At 38.3% G+C, this 17,323-nt stretch overlaps 1 long non-coding RNA gene across 1 annotated transcript; it reads left to right on the top strand.

The window, feature by feature from the left end:
* Window positions 1-15,233: 15,233 nt before the first annotated feature.
* Window positions 15,234-16,136, top strand: LOC145653186 (uncharacterized). Its single transcript, XR_014119533.1, has 3 exons — window positions 15,234-15,270; window positions 15,741-15,811; window positions 16,049-16,136. It is a non-coding gene; the product is annotated as an uncharacterized LOC145653186 (long non-coding RNA).
* Window positions 16,137-17,323: the final 1,187 nt, after the last annotated feature.

The raw sequence follows: 17,323 nt of genomic DNA, 5'->3' as shown, positions 1-17,323 counted from the left end.
AAATGCGTTTTATTGCCCTCTAGTGGATAAGCAGAGAATAGCACCCTACAACAAAAACGTCAAGTAATTCCTAATGGAAACAACAGGCCAATAGAGCACAAAGGAGTAAACCCGAGTTACCTGGTTGCATATATAACTCTTGGTGTCAATACCAAAGTCAACTTTGCATCATGCTTCTACCTAGCTATATGTTTTTTTTTTCACGAAAGGCTCCAACACACGTTTCTTGATTTCCTACTACAGTGATCCCTGTATTTCTACAGTAGTCTAGATCATTGGTATATTGGACTCTAACCTACTGTACTGGGAATACTAGGACGTATTCTATGAGAAAATGACAAAGCACTTTTGTAAGTCGCTCTGGATAAGAGCGTCTGCTAAATGCCGTAAATGTAAATTTACTGGAAGAAAACATGTTTATTTTTATTAGGCGTTATTAACCGTCAAATGTCTACCATAGGTGGTGGCACGTATTTAATATATCCCTGAAGTGATTTTTCACAGCAATGTTTGGATTTGCTTAAGGTAGACTAATTGTAGGATTCTGTGTAACTTTGTTGCATGGACTATATAAAACAGGTCTACATTTATTGCATTACATTACATAACTAGCTCCGTTGTGAATGTAGTTTCATAGGTAGCATCTTCGTCAAAAATATAATCGATAGTTGTTGTTTTTTTTCCACCAAGGCTGTACGTTTCCGAATTTGATGTAAAACATACTTATAGAAAAGAAGAGAATTGGTAATTTAAGATAATTTCAAAAGCATCGAAAACAAAAGAAAAGCATCGGACGTAGTCTAAAGATCCTATCAGAAACTAATAAAAAAATAGCAGCTAAATAGACACTGACATGAGATGGAGTACTGTAGCTTTAACGAAAGCATCAGCGGACTATTTTGTTGTCTTGGCAGCCCAACCAAATCAACGAAACGGGGATCCTGGCTGTGTTTTGTAGCCAAGATATAATTTTAAATATTACATTGTAAATGCTACTGTGTTACTTACAAACACTACAGCCAGCAAATGACTTTTGCCGCTGTGTAGTTAGCTCGCTAGCTAAGGCAAATACACTCAGCACTGATGGCGTGTTTGGCTTTACACCGTCTAACGTTAGCTAACCTATCTATCCTGGTTCATTAGGTTAACGCTAGCTAACTAGCTACTTACAGTTGCACTGGATCTGACTGTCTAGGTTTTATTATTGTAGCTACTCCGTAACAAAAAGTAATCTCAGAATTGTATACGTAGACCTAATATACCTTCAAATACTTTATTACTTTGACGGTAATAGCATGGAACAGTCACACAAGAGAGTAGTTAGCGCTGGGAAGGCGAAAAACAAGCTACCCTGGGAGAGGTCTTGCCTCCCATGTTTAGTAAACAAGCAGCCTTGCAGTGCATCAAATGCAAAGGTATCTGATAATGTGAATGATTGCCTCATGAAGTTAATTTTACATGCACACACAGAATTACAAAAAAGGAAAAATAAGGTTAAAAATTAGAGAACGTACTATTTTGAATGCAGCTCCAAACTCAACAAGCTACTTTACCTTTTTTTTCTTTATGTAGCTGTGAATCTTATTTATTTGTGTTAGGCTACAAGTTGTTTTCTATTCCATATTCCAATTTCCATCAATATATTGTAGTATTTGTGTGAAACCACCAAATTGATAAATCTTGGAATAGCCTACTGTCTTCTCCCATAGCTGTATTGGAAGGATTTAAAAATGAAAGAACCTGAAATACTAAATTGCAGTTGAATAAAATAACCTAACCTAAACTTTGTATTCTTTTAGACAGGATTAATGTACTGTCAGGTGTTTTATCTTCAAACTCAAGTCTTCACCATATCCAGATTCCCCCCTGATTTAACAGACTGGTCAGAGAGTAGGACCTAACAAATAGAAAGGATTCACTAGAGAGGGTCGGTTGTCAGAGAAAAGAGAGACAGTGTGCTGTTCTGGTTACAACCTCCCACGAAGCAGAAAGGGACCAGTGGGTTAAAAGGGTATGACATATCTTGTTCACCTGAAAGTAATTCATGACATGTGCTGACCCCAAAACTCTTTGGTAAACTGCACAACATGGGGCATTATAGTAGATATAACAGGGAAGATAAAAACACTTTCAAAATCGCAGACACAGATGTAATCAAACGCCTAATGTTCCAAGCATTAGTGCAAGATGTTTAAAATATATTTTACATACAGCTGAATTGGTAAAGCTAGGTATCTATCTTAGATTAATTTTCTTGCATGGTGTAGCTAACATTATAACATTGACTCACACTAAAATGATCTTTAAAATATCTACAAAGTGTTTGTAACACTACATGTTTCTTGGCAACATATCTACAACATTTAGTTTCCATTGTTAGAAAGGTTGTCTGTTGTTTGGCGTTAAGAGATAATTTATCATATTCCCAAAGCAGATATTGTGATAAAGGTCTCACTGTTCCCTGTGCCTGCATGTGAAGTTTGTCTTAATTAAGCTGTTGAAACCTTAGGGAACTGTTTCTTCCTTGCCACTGAAAATCACCTTGCGTGTTTACTTCAAGCTCAGCGAGGCAATGGCATCCTGTTGACTTATTTCTCCTTTGTAAGCACGCAAACAGTAAAAAGGTGGGGTTTTGTGCAAAACATATGTAACTGTTTTTAATAATCTGGGGTCAGTGTGTGCTTTTCTAGAGTTGTTTCACAAGCATTTTAGTGAAAAATATATTCAAACTGAATTCTATCCAATCTATCTCTCTAATGTCTCTAATAATAGGGCCGTGTGGTTTTGCTTATGGAAACCAGGCAGTTAGACAGTGTGTCGAATGTTTAATGAAGGGAGAAGATTATGAAGTCTTGGGTAATGTTATCACTGTGGAATTAGACACCCGTCTTGTTTTTATACCTCTTGGTGAAAAAAAATGACCCCTGAGAAGTTCTGATCAAAGGAATCTAGAAATTTTATAGACAAAATTTAAGATATAACCAAAGATGAAAGTTACAGCCTTACATTTCTTACATTACTGCCCTTCTGCAGACCTGAACTGTTTTGCCTAATGTGTAAGTTTTGAGTCACTTCATTTTTATAACATGACCCCCCCCCATTATTTTTCATGTTGAACTGTTTCAGTACTATTTTCATTGTAATTTAGTTGCATAAAATTGCACAATGTCCTGTACATTTTTGTTAAGAAAGCATTGTGTACTGAGCTACAACAGAACAGATGTCCAATTAAAATAAAGGAATATCATGGTTAGCTACATGCTTACTTATAAATGTTCAATAATAAGGGACTGTTTTTTGTTGTTGCTGCTTTAGTTTAGTGTGGAAGATCTCACTACCTCCTTGAGGCTGAATCAGTTAGTTAGCCAACAACTTTAAAAACGACTAATACGTTAAAGTTAAATACAAGCGGAAATATCGTACCTACTCGGTTAGAACGCATTGGCTTCTGATGAAACGTTAACACATTGAGTGAGCTGGCTAAAATAGCTAAGTAGCTAGCTAACAGTAATGTTTATTACCGCCGTAGCTAGGTTAGCTAGATAGAACCAAGTTAACGCGATTATACAGCAAGGAGACCATAAATAATTGTTAAGCTACCAGCACTTTAAGAAAACCATAAACATTCTAAGTATCTTGCTAAAAACGTTTACTTCTTAGTTCTTTGCTCAACCTAGCTATTGACCTTCACAAAGCTATCTAATAATACTTAAGTCAAATGTTAAAAATCAGAAGGTCATTCACAGTAGCTGCTCATGGCCGAGATCAAATCACCTGTCTGAATCCTGATGATGCTAGCTAGGTAGCTAGCTAGACGGGTACCATTAGCTTGATGACATGCTAACGGCTCGCTATTGTGGTTAATGTTCTCAAGCTCGCTAGCTAACTACAGTTGCTGCTAAAAATAAACTTTGCCAGGATGTGCCGACTGTCTATGTAACGTTAGCAACAAACTAGTCCAGCGCGCTCTACTACAATCAAGCAGTGTGAAAATATTACGAAACTGATGTTAATTACCTGTATTCAACCTTTTGGATGTGCCAACGAGGTCTAATGTATCGCAGTAGCGGAGATCAACACGCTAGTGACAGAAGCCTTGAGCGTTTGTCAGGAAAAACAAACACAAAAGAGGTTCTGTCTGCGTAACTTCCGGGAGAAGGGTGCACTAAATAGCACTCCAGAAAAAAAAAACAACCCAATCACATTACCATTTCAAAATGTGCATGTCACAAATGTCATTTTCCCTATATAGTATGTGTTTATAATTCAATTTGCTTTATACCACGCGCCTCTTTCTCTTTAATCTCTGTTCCACTACACAATAAGGTAGTGGTGTGATTAGTTGTGGTAGGCTGTAAGAGCTTCTTTGTGGATGTTGAGACAAGATTTGTTTTTGTTATTGATCTTTTTCATGTATATACAGTCTTTGGCATATGATAACTGCTGCTGGAAACTAGAAATGTAATATATTTCAATCGCCTAGCATATTTACATAACTGTTCTGTTAACTGAGTGGTACAATTTTTATCCTATACTGATCGCACATCAGACTGGAGCATATTTATGCTAGATTCCAGTTTGGCATGGCATGAATGAGAAAGCATGATTAGTCTATCCAACATGCTGTTTCATAAATTGTAGTGTGACGAAATGTGTGCATTTGTTAGTGAGGGCAGAAGTTAAACACACAGCCATGTTGCATGAGTTACACGTCATTGTCACTAATTACTTGGGAATGGGCCACCAAAAAATCCAGCTAGAAGCAGCCCTGTTATCAAAAGCGTATTGATGAAAGACTAGAAAATAGCTAACCCAAATACAACATGCACACTACAGTATAAATGGCAGTATATACATTTCACTGGGGATAAATATCAAGATGTAGACGTATACAATATGTAGAAGTAAATGAAACATTTTACAGTATACAATTCTATTTGCAAAATGAATTAAAATTTGTGACATGTAAGGTACAGTTTTGTAAACATGACAGTTCACTAGGCTGTGTGAATTGCTTCAGCAGTAATTACATTTCTAAGTTTTTCCTAATTCCTAATCACTATTTGCTCCTAAATGACTCCTTTCTTACTGATATTTTGATCTCATTGCTTATTTTGTTGTTGTGCTGTCTGGTGTTGACCATTTAAGGACAGATACCTCCTTCAAGTCTTGATTCCTCTTGAGGATTCTTTGTTACACCCATAGTTTTACCTTGCCAATGTCACCTTTGGCTTGCTCAGTGGGGGGTCCAGACTCTGACATCAGTAAAGCTGTTTTGTTACAATGAATGTAGTAAAAGGTGCTACAGAAATAAATTTGAATTCAATTGAACTGGTTTTCATCAGGACTGCAGAGGATTGTGGTTCAGCAAAGATATGCCATTGGGAAAGAAACAGGTCAGATGCTGGTTAGTATTGGTTTTGAATGCTTTAAAGTGTTTTCCATTGGGGAGTTTCTGAAATAAGTGACATCCAGGTGAAGGGATTTGCAGAACTTTTGGAGTTTCTAGACTGATGAAGCTCAGCAAGGAATGAGAAAGAGAAAAGAGAGAAAGAGAAAGATGACTTTCTGAGCGCACTCAATGATATGCTGCAGCTGGTTTCTGGACTGTGCATTAGTGGAGCCTAAAATGTAATTAAGCTTTTGATTAAGACATACCTGCGCTTCTGTACTTTCTTTGTAATAGTAGAATCCTGCATCTGAAATGAATTTGCAGGATTCCACTGCATTGACCAGTTTCTTAATGACTAATGAGGAGGGTGCAAGAGGATGCTTCCTGAAGTACATTATAATTTCCACATCTTGGTGGTGTTGAGATCCAGGTTGTTTAAGACACAGACACACTAAATTAGGTATATCTGGGAAAGTTCACTATTGGCTCACTCTAGGCTTAATTCTAAAACTAAAATATATATTTCTTTAACTTCACTTGGGATTCTCTGAACCTATGTAGACCCAGAACTAATGTATGCATCTGGTGTCTACAAAAAAGCTACAGTTCAGAATTACAAAAATAACTCTATTTAATACCAAACATAGTTTGGAATCTGGAGGGTTCCATACACCCTGGAACATAACATTGTTTTAGTGTGGATGCAAAAGATGCAAAAGATTTGAAATTACCCACAAACCACGGACATACGTGTGAAATTTAGAAAACCTGCTGAGCTTTTTTTTTAGAGTACAGACATCCATTGGGATTTTATACCATGTAAATGTCCTTAAACAGAGATATGGACGCAGAATAACGTTATTGTGAACAGCTACACATAAGAAGAGTTGTTGTATCGTTATAGGCCATTTGAATGAACATAATTTATGGTCCAATACGGTCAAGCATATTTGGTCACAATTCCCATATTTTCACGCGCGAGGTCGAATCTTCGCGGTTACGAGAACTCGCGTCACCATGGAAGCAGTTGTTTTTTGACATAGTGTTTTTTTGATTCCAGACGATGAACTGTGATGAACGATGGTCTGAGAAGAAAATTCCGAGCAAGTCTATGTGTTTACATATACCCAACTTTCAAGATCGTACTGGAATTCAAAAGAGGAAAGTGCTTTTTATTCTTGTTGGAGAACACAGTCTTTGTAAATATCCTAATTGTCAACAATACTGGACAGTGTTGCTTGAACTGTAGCGTTACTGCGATTGCGATTGCTAACCTAGGTTAACTAGCTTAGCTAGTTAGCTAACGGATTCTTTCCAAGTTGAGCTCCTGACAAACTGACTTGGTGATATAGCACCTATCCAACACGCTGCTGAAGTGCGCTAGCTAGCCAACTGGCTATATTGCTTTTCCAAATCAGTGATTGGATCAATGAGTCTGATCAATGATGATTTATGCGCTAATATCGCCGGAGTTACACGAACAACTCCTTGATCACGAGAACTACCAGAGCCGAACAAATGGGGTAGAAGAGCTGAAGAACATTATTTCAGAGCTGGACTTGAAAACCGTTTCCTCTGACAGTATTGTGGAATTTATCAATTTTTTACGTAGACTTCTGGATGATACAAACTTCAAAGTCTTGTATGGCACTTTACAGGTTATCAGCCTCCTGGTTCAAAACCTGGACTACGCCGTGGACAGACATTATAAACAGATTGTATGTGTGGCCCTCAAAACTTTGGGGGACGCACGGACTGTTCCCCGGAATGAGTACATGAATATTTTTCGTCACCTCATGAGGATTGTAGGTCCACAGAAAGTTTTGGAACTTGTAATAGGACAGCTAAGGCACAAAAATTCCAGAGTCAGAGAAGATGTCATCAACATCATCACAGCTGCTATGCTCACACACCCCAGAAAAGACTTCAATATCCCTAATCTGTGTTCTGTAGTGGCTCCTTATCTTGCAGACAATAAAAAGAGGGTCCGACATGCTGCTCTGGAGCTCTTTGCTGTTTTTGACTGCTGTCTTGACACAGGAAAAAAACAGCTACTCATGAAGGCCATTGACAGGTTGGACTTCACTGGAGATGTGGAGGGACTTATGGCTGCAGTACAGGCACGAAGAGCCAGACATATTCTCCCCCGATTGTCTGCAGATGGTATGGTGGAATACGCACTGGTCATCCCCAAGCCTGGTCAACGGCGAATACCTCAGTTTGGCTCTGGAGCTGACCTGAACTGGGTTATTAATGGAGGGAAAGTTAACAGTGCACAGAGCCACCACACAGAACCAGATTCGGATCGACTGAGTGGCTACGGCAGCTTTGGTTCTCTTACAGATGGCCTCCAGTCACACAAGAGAGTAGTTAGCGCTAGGAAGGCGAAAAACAAGCTACCCTGGGAGAGGTCTTTCCTCCCATGTTTAGTAAACAAGCAGCCTTGCAGTGCATCAAATGCAAAGTTATCTGATAAGGTGGGTGATTACCTCATGAAGTTAATTTTACATGCACACACAGAATTACAAAAAAGGAAAAATAAGGTTAAAAATGAGAGAATGTACTATTTTGAATGCAGCTCCAAACTCAACAAGCTACTTTACCTTTTTTTTCCTTTATGTAGCTGTGAATCTTATTTATTTGTGTTAGGCTACAAGTTGTTTTCTATTCCATATTCCAATTTCCATCAACATTACTTCTTACATTACTGCCCTTCTGCAGACCTGAACTGTTTTGCCTAATGTGTAAGTTTTGAGTCACTTCATTTTTATAACATGACCCCCATTATTTTTCATGTTGAACTGTTTCAGTACTATTTTCATTGTAATTTAGTTGCATAAAATTGCACAATGTCCTGTACATTTTTGTTAAGAAAGCATTGTGTACTGAGCTACAACAGAACAGATGTCTATTTAAAAAAAGGAATATCATGGTTTGCTACATGCTTACTTATAAATGTTCAATAATAAGGGACTGTTTTTTGTTGTTGCTGCTTTAGTTTAGTGTGGAAGATCTCACTACCTCCTTGAGGCTGAATCAGAAAAACTGTGGCACAAACTCTGGTAAGTAAATGTCTCTTTGTTTTCTCTTTGTGTCCTCTATTTTAGATTTGTCCTATTTTCTTACTAGGTTTTCAACATACAATCTATAAATACATGTTGATTTGTATTCCCATGTCTCTTGTGTCTTTTACTGTTTCTGCCTTTACTCATGCTTTCATTTTCACACCTTAAATTAGCAGCTAATTATCTAGCTAATTAGTGTGTGTGTGTGTGTGTGTGCGTGCGCGTGCGTGCGTGTGTGTGTGTGTGTTAATTTATCTGGACATTTGTCCTTGAACATGCCACCCAGACTTGTAACATGTAGGTCAAGACATGAAATGAAAATGTTAACTCATTGTTAAGTTTTAAATGTGTATGAGTACATGGAATACATTGAAGTGGGTTTCTATCAGTATTCGGACTGCTGCTATTAATATGGGCGTTCTTCAGTACTTTTCAATATTCCTGTACTTTATGGAAAAAAAATTTGGCATCATGAAAAATATCCTAAAATCCACACCGAAGCATTAACACAATGTAGCAGTGTGTGGATTATGAAACATGGGAGTAGTATTTATTAGAAACACTAGAGGAAGTCTGAATTTGAGTGTATTTCATGCTCCAGTACTAATTTTAGCAGTGATATGTTTGTAGATGACTGAGTAGAGCACACTAGAGTGGGCACCATGACCACCCACATGCAGGGTGGGTTTACGGTGAAACACATTATTTGTTGGGCAGTTTTGTTTAGCCTAGGATGATAATGCTTCCTACCATTGATATAGAAGCTTAGTATAATACTGGCTATACATGTATATTGATTATAGTTGTCACTTTGTCATTATTTTAACCCGCCCCAACAAACAAACAAAACATTGTCATGTTGCTTTGCTGGCTTCTGATACCACATCTAGATGGCTGCAAACGCAATCATCTATATAACATGGCTTCTTTAATATGCTGGGTGAAACAAGGCCAGTGTTGAGCTCTGGTGTGCTGCAGCGGTCTGTGTGATGTAAGGAATTTGTGATTTTTACCAAGTCCTATTTTAGTTGGCATTGACATTATAAGACTGCAGGCAAGACTAGACTTGAATCTTTTATTGCAGTCTGTTGATAAAAGATCCCACCTGCACTGTTCAAATCCAAGAAGAGCCTACAGAGGTCTCCTGTAAACAATGTAACCATATGATTAAGTTTTCTTAAAATTATGTTAAAGTCTTTAGTTATAAAATCTAAATTGCTATTGCTCACTTTTTGTTTACCGCTTAGTTGTTTTTTGGTATGCATTTGTAGTCTGATGTGTGCCTATTAGTTACATATGCTGAGCTGATGCTTCAAATTGTCCTCAAGTTTCCTGTTTCTGTTTCATTCTCCAGATTCAGTAGAGCCTTTCCAGCCCGATGCTCCAGGATGGAAAAGAGAGACAGTGGGTAGACTTTGTCGAAGCGGTAGCCTTGGTGCGGACCCAGATATTTTAAAAGCAGCTAATCTCAGTGATTCTGACAGAGGTGACTTGTTGATGTTGATTTTACTTTATTTATATATACAAAATGTAGAAAATAGCACATTTGCATAATTTTTGCAATAGATTTGTTTTGTTGTAAAATATTGCTAAATAGAATAATTGGAATCAAGGCATCACTTGACCATAAACTTCACTCACTGAGTGTCAAATGAAAGGAGCTACTGAACATTATTTGCTGCCAAATGAATAGTCATGGAAGATTCTCTTGAGAATAGATGCTCTTTTCCATACAGGTTTGCCCAAAGCCAACCGCTTGCTGTCTGGTAACCCCAGTGTAGAGCGCACCTTTTCAGTTCCTTCCAATCCACCCCCCCCCCGGGTCTTTTCTGCTGCCCTCCTACCCTCTGGCCACTCTTCCGGGAGTGCAGCTGACTCCCACCCTGCCTCGTAGATGCCATGCAAACTCCTCACTGTCCATGTCCAATACATGGCCCAACAAGCGAGATACGATCCCTCGTCACAGGGACCCCAGCTCATGGGGGGATAAAACAGGTGAGGGCATAGCTACATTGCTTAGAAAATGTGTCTTTGTTCAGTGGGAAACTGCCAAAGCATTTTTGGCTCTTCAGTATTTAGCAGTGTCAGAATTAAAAATGAATCATACTGAAATATCAAATTGTATTGAAATGTAAGATTTCAGGATTCAATTAAAAAAAAAAAAGAAACTGAATCATTGTTGGGTCACACATTTACATGAGCTCTACTTAATCTGGAATGGATGTCTTGCTTTCAGTTATTCTTTGTTATATCTTTGTGATATCTAATCACATTTTGAGTAAGAACTTGATAGTTGGTAACAAGGATGCCAATTACAGGATGAAAATGTAAACTGTTTACTGTGATTGTAATGCAGCTGCCTTCACTTTTGACTGGTGTGTTTCTCCATATGTGAAGTACACAGAGGTTGATGTGGCTTTGCCTTAAACTGACACTTTTTTACCACCATGACAGGAGTTTTTGGCTTCACTGGTGCTCCCTGCTACCCTGGAGTGACTCTGTCCCCAGAACAGGAGGAGTTGGTAAGAAAACCCCCCAGGGAGCCACTGATTGGGGTGTATGGCCATGCTGTTTCAGCTGGCCATATGGATTCGGAAGAAAGCACTGAGCCAGAAAAAGCAGCGGTGAGACAATGTTTATTTTGTTTTATTGAACAATCTGCTAATATTTATTGATTCCCTTTACTTTAATCTTTCCTAACTTCAGCAGTGGTTTTTGAATGTGCTGTTGATATGGAATGACTTTGTTGCCAGTTTGACAGTAAAATTTTGATAAAATAACGATTTGATAAGATTTTAATGCAAATTGACTCCTACGTTGCATAATTTCAGTCCGGTCCTCCAGGTTCTGATTGACAGTCTTGAATAGAGATGCTATGTGGTTATTCATGTATGTGTATTTGTTGGAGAGGGTAAAGCCGTTTAGGTTTGCAAGGGTTAAGATGCATCAACATCGTCTGGAGCAGCAAGAAGTTCCGCCTATACAGGGGGAGTGGCAGAACATGCAACGATTGAAGCAGAACTTTAGACACATGGCATTTGACGTGGGCTCAGACGACACGGCATCTCTGAAAGGTAACGGTTGACCTCAATGAATGCTCCTCCTCGTGCTTACTGAGACTCATGGAAGCTCTGTAGTCACCATAGCCTGTTAATCTCCTTCCCATCAGATTTGCAGCGCAACGGTAGTGTTCTAGCATCCACGAAGGCTGAACTCCTGGATGATTTGCCCTCGAGCCCCAACAGCACACACGCACCCAGAAGCCTGGTCAAAAGTTTCATTCGTCCCAGCCCTCCCACGGCTCCTTCCAGACGCATGCTGCCACGACGCCAACAAGCCCCCAGTCTGAACAGAGCATGTCCACCCCTTTCAAACTGCTCTGGTGAGTGTCACCTGTTATTCTGCGCTTCATGCATGGTCACTGCTCTTGAGTAAATAGATTTGCTCTAAACGCTGTATCACACAATTGTGTTTTAAAGGCCCTGCACAGTTGTTTGTTTAAAAATGCAAAAAAACAAAAAAAAAACCAACCATATATATTCCAAAGAATGTTAAATATTCCAGTCACCTTCCTACTATCATTTTTTTAAACCATAAAACGACATTAAAAAGAGTGTTGTCCTTTTACCATTCTGCTGTTTGGGCGTGGACCTCAGAGGATTCATTGACAGCCTCTGTGTGAAAAGCTATTAGGGATTTTGGTCAACAGCAGAATCCTTGCTGTGTTTAAATAGACTAATCAATTAGAGGACACCACAGTTCGTATTTTAAGAATACATTTATAGCAATATCATCTGTGCATTTATTACATATTGATCATGTTTACATTAAAGCTATTAAGGAACGTTAGCTAACTAGCGTATATTCGGCTGGTTAATCAGGTCTAGCTAACAGGCGTTGACTACGCACGGAGAGAGCTAAACATGGGACAGGCAGAGACTGGTGGCAATTTCAAATAGTGTTGGTGTATCATAACGTTATAAAAAATACATTTGTTGACCCAAATTGCACAAAATTAGCAAACGTTTGCATGTACTAACGTTTTGTTATATTTTCCATTACTTGCTACGGTATTGAATAAAGTGTCGAATGAAAACAATGGCTGTTAATTAATATCAAAGACTTACTAACTTATCAATATTACCTCCAGTAAGTGTGGGGAAAGGTGTTGTGTTTCAGTTATAGTCGGCAGGCAAATCTAGAGCTGTATTGAGCTCAGTTTGCAAATTATTTCACAGTAAAATGCTTGCTACAAACTCTTGTATTGGGTGTCACTTAGACCCCAGAAAGAAATTTGAGCAACCTTGATTTGGTCTTGTTTTCTGGAATAAAATGTAGAGTAACCCTTTTCCCGTTTGTATACAAAAACTGAGCATTTGTATGTACATGTCATCTCTGTTCCTTGAAAAGAGCTATGTGCAGTGATTGAAGTGTAGTAGGGTCATTTGATTTCACAGTTCATGTATATGCAATATTACATAGCTTATGATTCCCTATAGTCAATTAGTGTTATCTGTGACATCAAAGATAACACCACATAAAGTGTAAGTCCTAAATAGAAGTTAGGCGGTATAGAAAAAATAAAACAATTAGAGGTTGTTTTATGCACTCTACAATGCCCAATAACTACTGAACTGAAGCAGAAGTATGAAGATAATCACATACTTCCAGCTAATACAACATTTTGAGTAAGGAGAAAAAATACTGTGCAAGGCCATTAAATGTAGGTGGCCATCTTGAATAATGTTATGTTTTGCAGTCAAGTTGATTTGAAACAAAGTTGAACTGGTAGCCCTAAAATAAGTAGTCAGTTTGTTTGTGGTGCGGTATTCCTCTTTAGATGAACTCACACCAGGAACCCCCAGGAAGAATCCCCATGAGCAGCTGGCTTTGCGGCCGTTCTCTAAACCGGACCTTGCTGTCACTCAGAGCTTCAGACTGCTTAGCTCTGATGACTGGTAAATCTCATACCTGTAAAATTATGACGCATTTGGCTAGGGTCAAGTAAAACAGTTTAGTAATTTATGATTTTCTGCATATATGATACATATGCTTAGAAATTAGTAAAGTGATTTTATCACTATCACTTTTTTCCTTTTGTCCCCTCTTTCATAATCTTTTTTCAGTTATGATAACCTACTTTTACAGTTTGTGTTTGTCCAATATTTTCATACAGGGAGAAGAAGATTGATGGCCTGATACTCATGCGTAGTTTAGCACGGTATCACTCTGATGTGCTTAGTAGTAGGCTTCATGATGTCTGCCTTGTTCTTAATCAAGAGGTAAGTGACTATATCTGCTCACTATTGCGTCTGACTCCTTGTAACTTCCTGTGAATCTGTCTGATTCCTAAAATTAACCTATAATACCATTAAATTTTTTGTCATACACCATCAGCCTATGTTATTGAGACATTGCTGCCAAAAACTACACAGATCTTTCAGTAAAGTTAGTATAATGCTTGAAATTATTATAAAAATAATTTTCATCTAAGGGCATTTTAGATGCCATATTTAACTGTAATAATGAGTGATGAAGCCATTTCTTGGCATAACACAAGCTGGAATGTCTTCCTTCCCCCAGGTTCAGAACCTACGCTCTGGAGTGTCACGCGTGGCGGTGGTGACCTTGGGAGAGTTGTACTCTGGCCTGCAGAAAAGTATGGACCAGGAGGTGGAAGCTACAGCCAAGGTCCTCCTCCACAAAGCAGGAGAGTCCAATGCTTTTATTAGGCAGGATGTGGACACAGCCCTGGACTGCATGGTGCAGAACTGCACCCCCACCCGAAGCATGAACGCTCTTCTCGCTGGAGGACTCGGGTCAGTTAACTTGCAGTTAGCTTTCAGCTATAGCTTTCATCTAGCTGCAGCAGTCAAGAGGCCAACAAATGAGAGCGCTTTGGCTGCTGTTTGCTATTATTTTCACTTATCCTTTGGTGTTTCGAAATGTTTTTTGGCATTGGACAGTATTTTTGTTGATTTATCCTCTTAAAGATTTTTTTTAAAGCCATCAAATAGAATAGGATAATTTGATTATGCCTTTAGTTCATAGATAAGTGTATTAAGTTACTTTAAAGATGAAAGAGTTAAACATTGCACTGTATACATTGACTAGATTACTACATATTTGTTATTATGTCATACTTTTTTGAGTGCCTTTAAATATTTCCTTCTCTTTTCTCGTTTGTGTTCTCCTCAAAAGTCATTTGAATGCTGCAGTAAGAAAGTGCACTTCTCAGCATTTGGCTACTTTGATAGAAAAGATTGGCGCTGACCGCTTATTGTCTGGGACAAAAGGTGTGACTAATCGAATTCTACCTGCAGTCTCCAAATTGGCGCAAGACTCTTCCCAAGAAACCAGGTTGGTACCAGGATCAGATGGAAAACTATCAAAGCTTTTCACATGCCCAGATAGTAATCTTTTGGTTTATTCTTTTAGTCTCCCAACTATGACACTCTGAAGTCAGCAAATGCAGCTAAATTGTAGAGTAATAGAAGTTTTTTAGACACAGAGTGTCTTGGCAACTGGAATTGTGTCCTGGTAAAATAAATATACTAATAAATATTGGACTCTGCTTAATTGTAGTAAATGTAGTAGACTGGTACAATTTGTTGGTGTGCTGTGAGTCACCCTTAAGTTCCTCCCTCATGGTTCTCTCATGGGAACGGGGCTGTTATTTGTCTCAGGTGCTTTGGTCGCCGCATGCTACTGTTCCTTTCGTCTCATCACGACTTTGATAAGATGGTGGAAAAGTACATCCCTACCAAAGACCTGCCCACCATCAGGGCCACTGTCCTCACTCTGAAATCCAAGGTGACAATTCAGCACATATATTTGTATATATGATTAGGATTTTTAATTCCATTCAGCCACTATGCTGTAAGCTTACTGACTAAACAAAGCTTATTCACTAAACTTATTCACAGTATTAGTGAAACCCACCTCAGAGCTGACAAGGTAGACAAATGTTTTAAACAAATACTAAAGTACAGAGCAGTGCAAGGCACCACACATTGTACACAGCAGTATGTATATACAGCAAATATATTAAGCCAAAATCATATATTAAAGATGTCAGTGTACAAAAAGATGAGGCAATACAGTTGTCTCCTAGTAAATAGTTTGTGATCTCCCATTATAATAGTTCAAATATTGTATTTACAGTAAGGTATAGATATTGCACAGTGCAGTCCCAGACCCAGTAGTTAGAAACAAAGTATGAAAGAACATTTGGTCTTCATTATCTGGAGAGTCATCACCCAGTGATGCTGATGTGGATTTAGGTCCCGGGTGAGAAGCCTCAGGATACCCCTTCAGCTCGAGGCAGGCGCTATATCCCTTGCGGTGGAATGAGGTATGCCTCCTCTATAAACCGTCAACCTCAGATTGTCAGCAGGTGAATTTTTAAACAATCAAAGCAAAAAACATGAGTTCCTATTGAAACTGCTTTAATCTTTCTACTTTTTGATGGTGATTATGTTGTTGTTGTTGTTGTTGTTGTTGTTGTTTTAAATTTATTGTAACCACATTCAATTTCTTTTTATTACAATAAACCAATCCTTACATTTTCTCTCTTGTTGTGTGTGTTCAGCAAAGATGCCAGCAAAGCACAGGTCCACAGCATTGCAGACAAGACCAAGTACATCAAACAGCTTAAATACACAGACAGGACAAGGTCCAGGTGTGGGATCCTCCCAACTGTACGTGGCGGGCCAAACCACATGACTCGCGGGAGATGAGCGTTCTGTGACACTTATTGCCAAGGTGCTATTTAAACAGACTGTGAGCACACAAGGGGTCACTGACTTATGGCATGAAGCTGAACTCAGAATCAGAACAGAATGACCTCAGCAGCACTCTAGGAAGCCAATCTGATATATTCAACACTTGCTGTCTGCAGAGATGCTGAGAAGTGCTTTGCCAATTCTGTTTGATGTGTTATGAGTTATGCTTAGAGTTATGATGCCCACAAGCTGCTGTCATTTGAGGTGCATTAGTGCTGGAGGACAGGTGGAGTTTAGCAAGTAAATATGGTTGTAGCCATATTATCAACAAGGATAATGGAGTTGAGCCTGTGCAGACTTTGCTAAGATGTTGTGTATACATTTGGCTGTCAGCTGGGCCATGCACTGAACTGACCAAGTATTTTTTCTTTAACTGGAATAAAAAAATGTAAATGTTTTCAAGAATAACACGCTTCATGTGATGTTTTATGGTTTATTGTTTAAAAAATTAATGATATAGAAGTCTATTTTGGTCATGACATCAGTATGGTAAAAAATTAAATACTGGAATTAATTAAAAAAATTAAATACATGGAACAGGATAATCACAACATGATTATACAACAAATTTAATTTATATATCCAAAATGTATTAATTTTATGAGATACAATCTAGTAGTTCCTTTCTTTGATATGAAAAATATTTTGTAAAAGGGTGCTATCTGTTGTAGTTACTGATTCTTATTTTCACTTCTTATATATATATTCCTGTTAGATCATATAGAAAATTGGTCATTGTTAGTATGGCATACTCCCTTGTGTAACCCTTTTCTTTGACACGCCACCCAGCACAATATCCTTAGATTCAGCCTTAACCTTTAGGTCCTTATATGTATTGACACCCACAGTATAAGCTGTGCAATGACTGATAAATTATTTTTGCTTTATACACACTACTCCAGTGTGACATTTATTTCTGTGTTCCTTTCAATAAAAAATAATCACATCATTGTGGTACAAAGTTTCTTCAACAAAATTCCCTTGCTAAACAAGAGAATTCATTCTAAAAATGTGGATGTTGGCAGCTGTCCCTAAACATTGTCAATTCACATCAGAGTGTAACTGGCAAACTGTCAAGACTA

This window comes from Electrophorus electricus, chromosome 23 (assembly GCF_041902795.1).
Source record: "Electrophorus electricus isolate QZ-2024a chromosome 23, ASM4190279v1, whole genome shotgun sequence".
Taxonomy (NCBI): domain Eukaryota; kingdom Metazoa; phylum Chordata; class Actinopteri; order Gymnotiformes; family Gymnotidae; genus Electrophorus; species Electrophorus electricus.
This window is presented reverse-complemented; position numbering and strand designations above follow the sequence as displayed.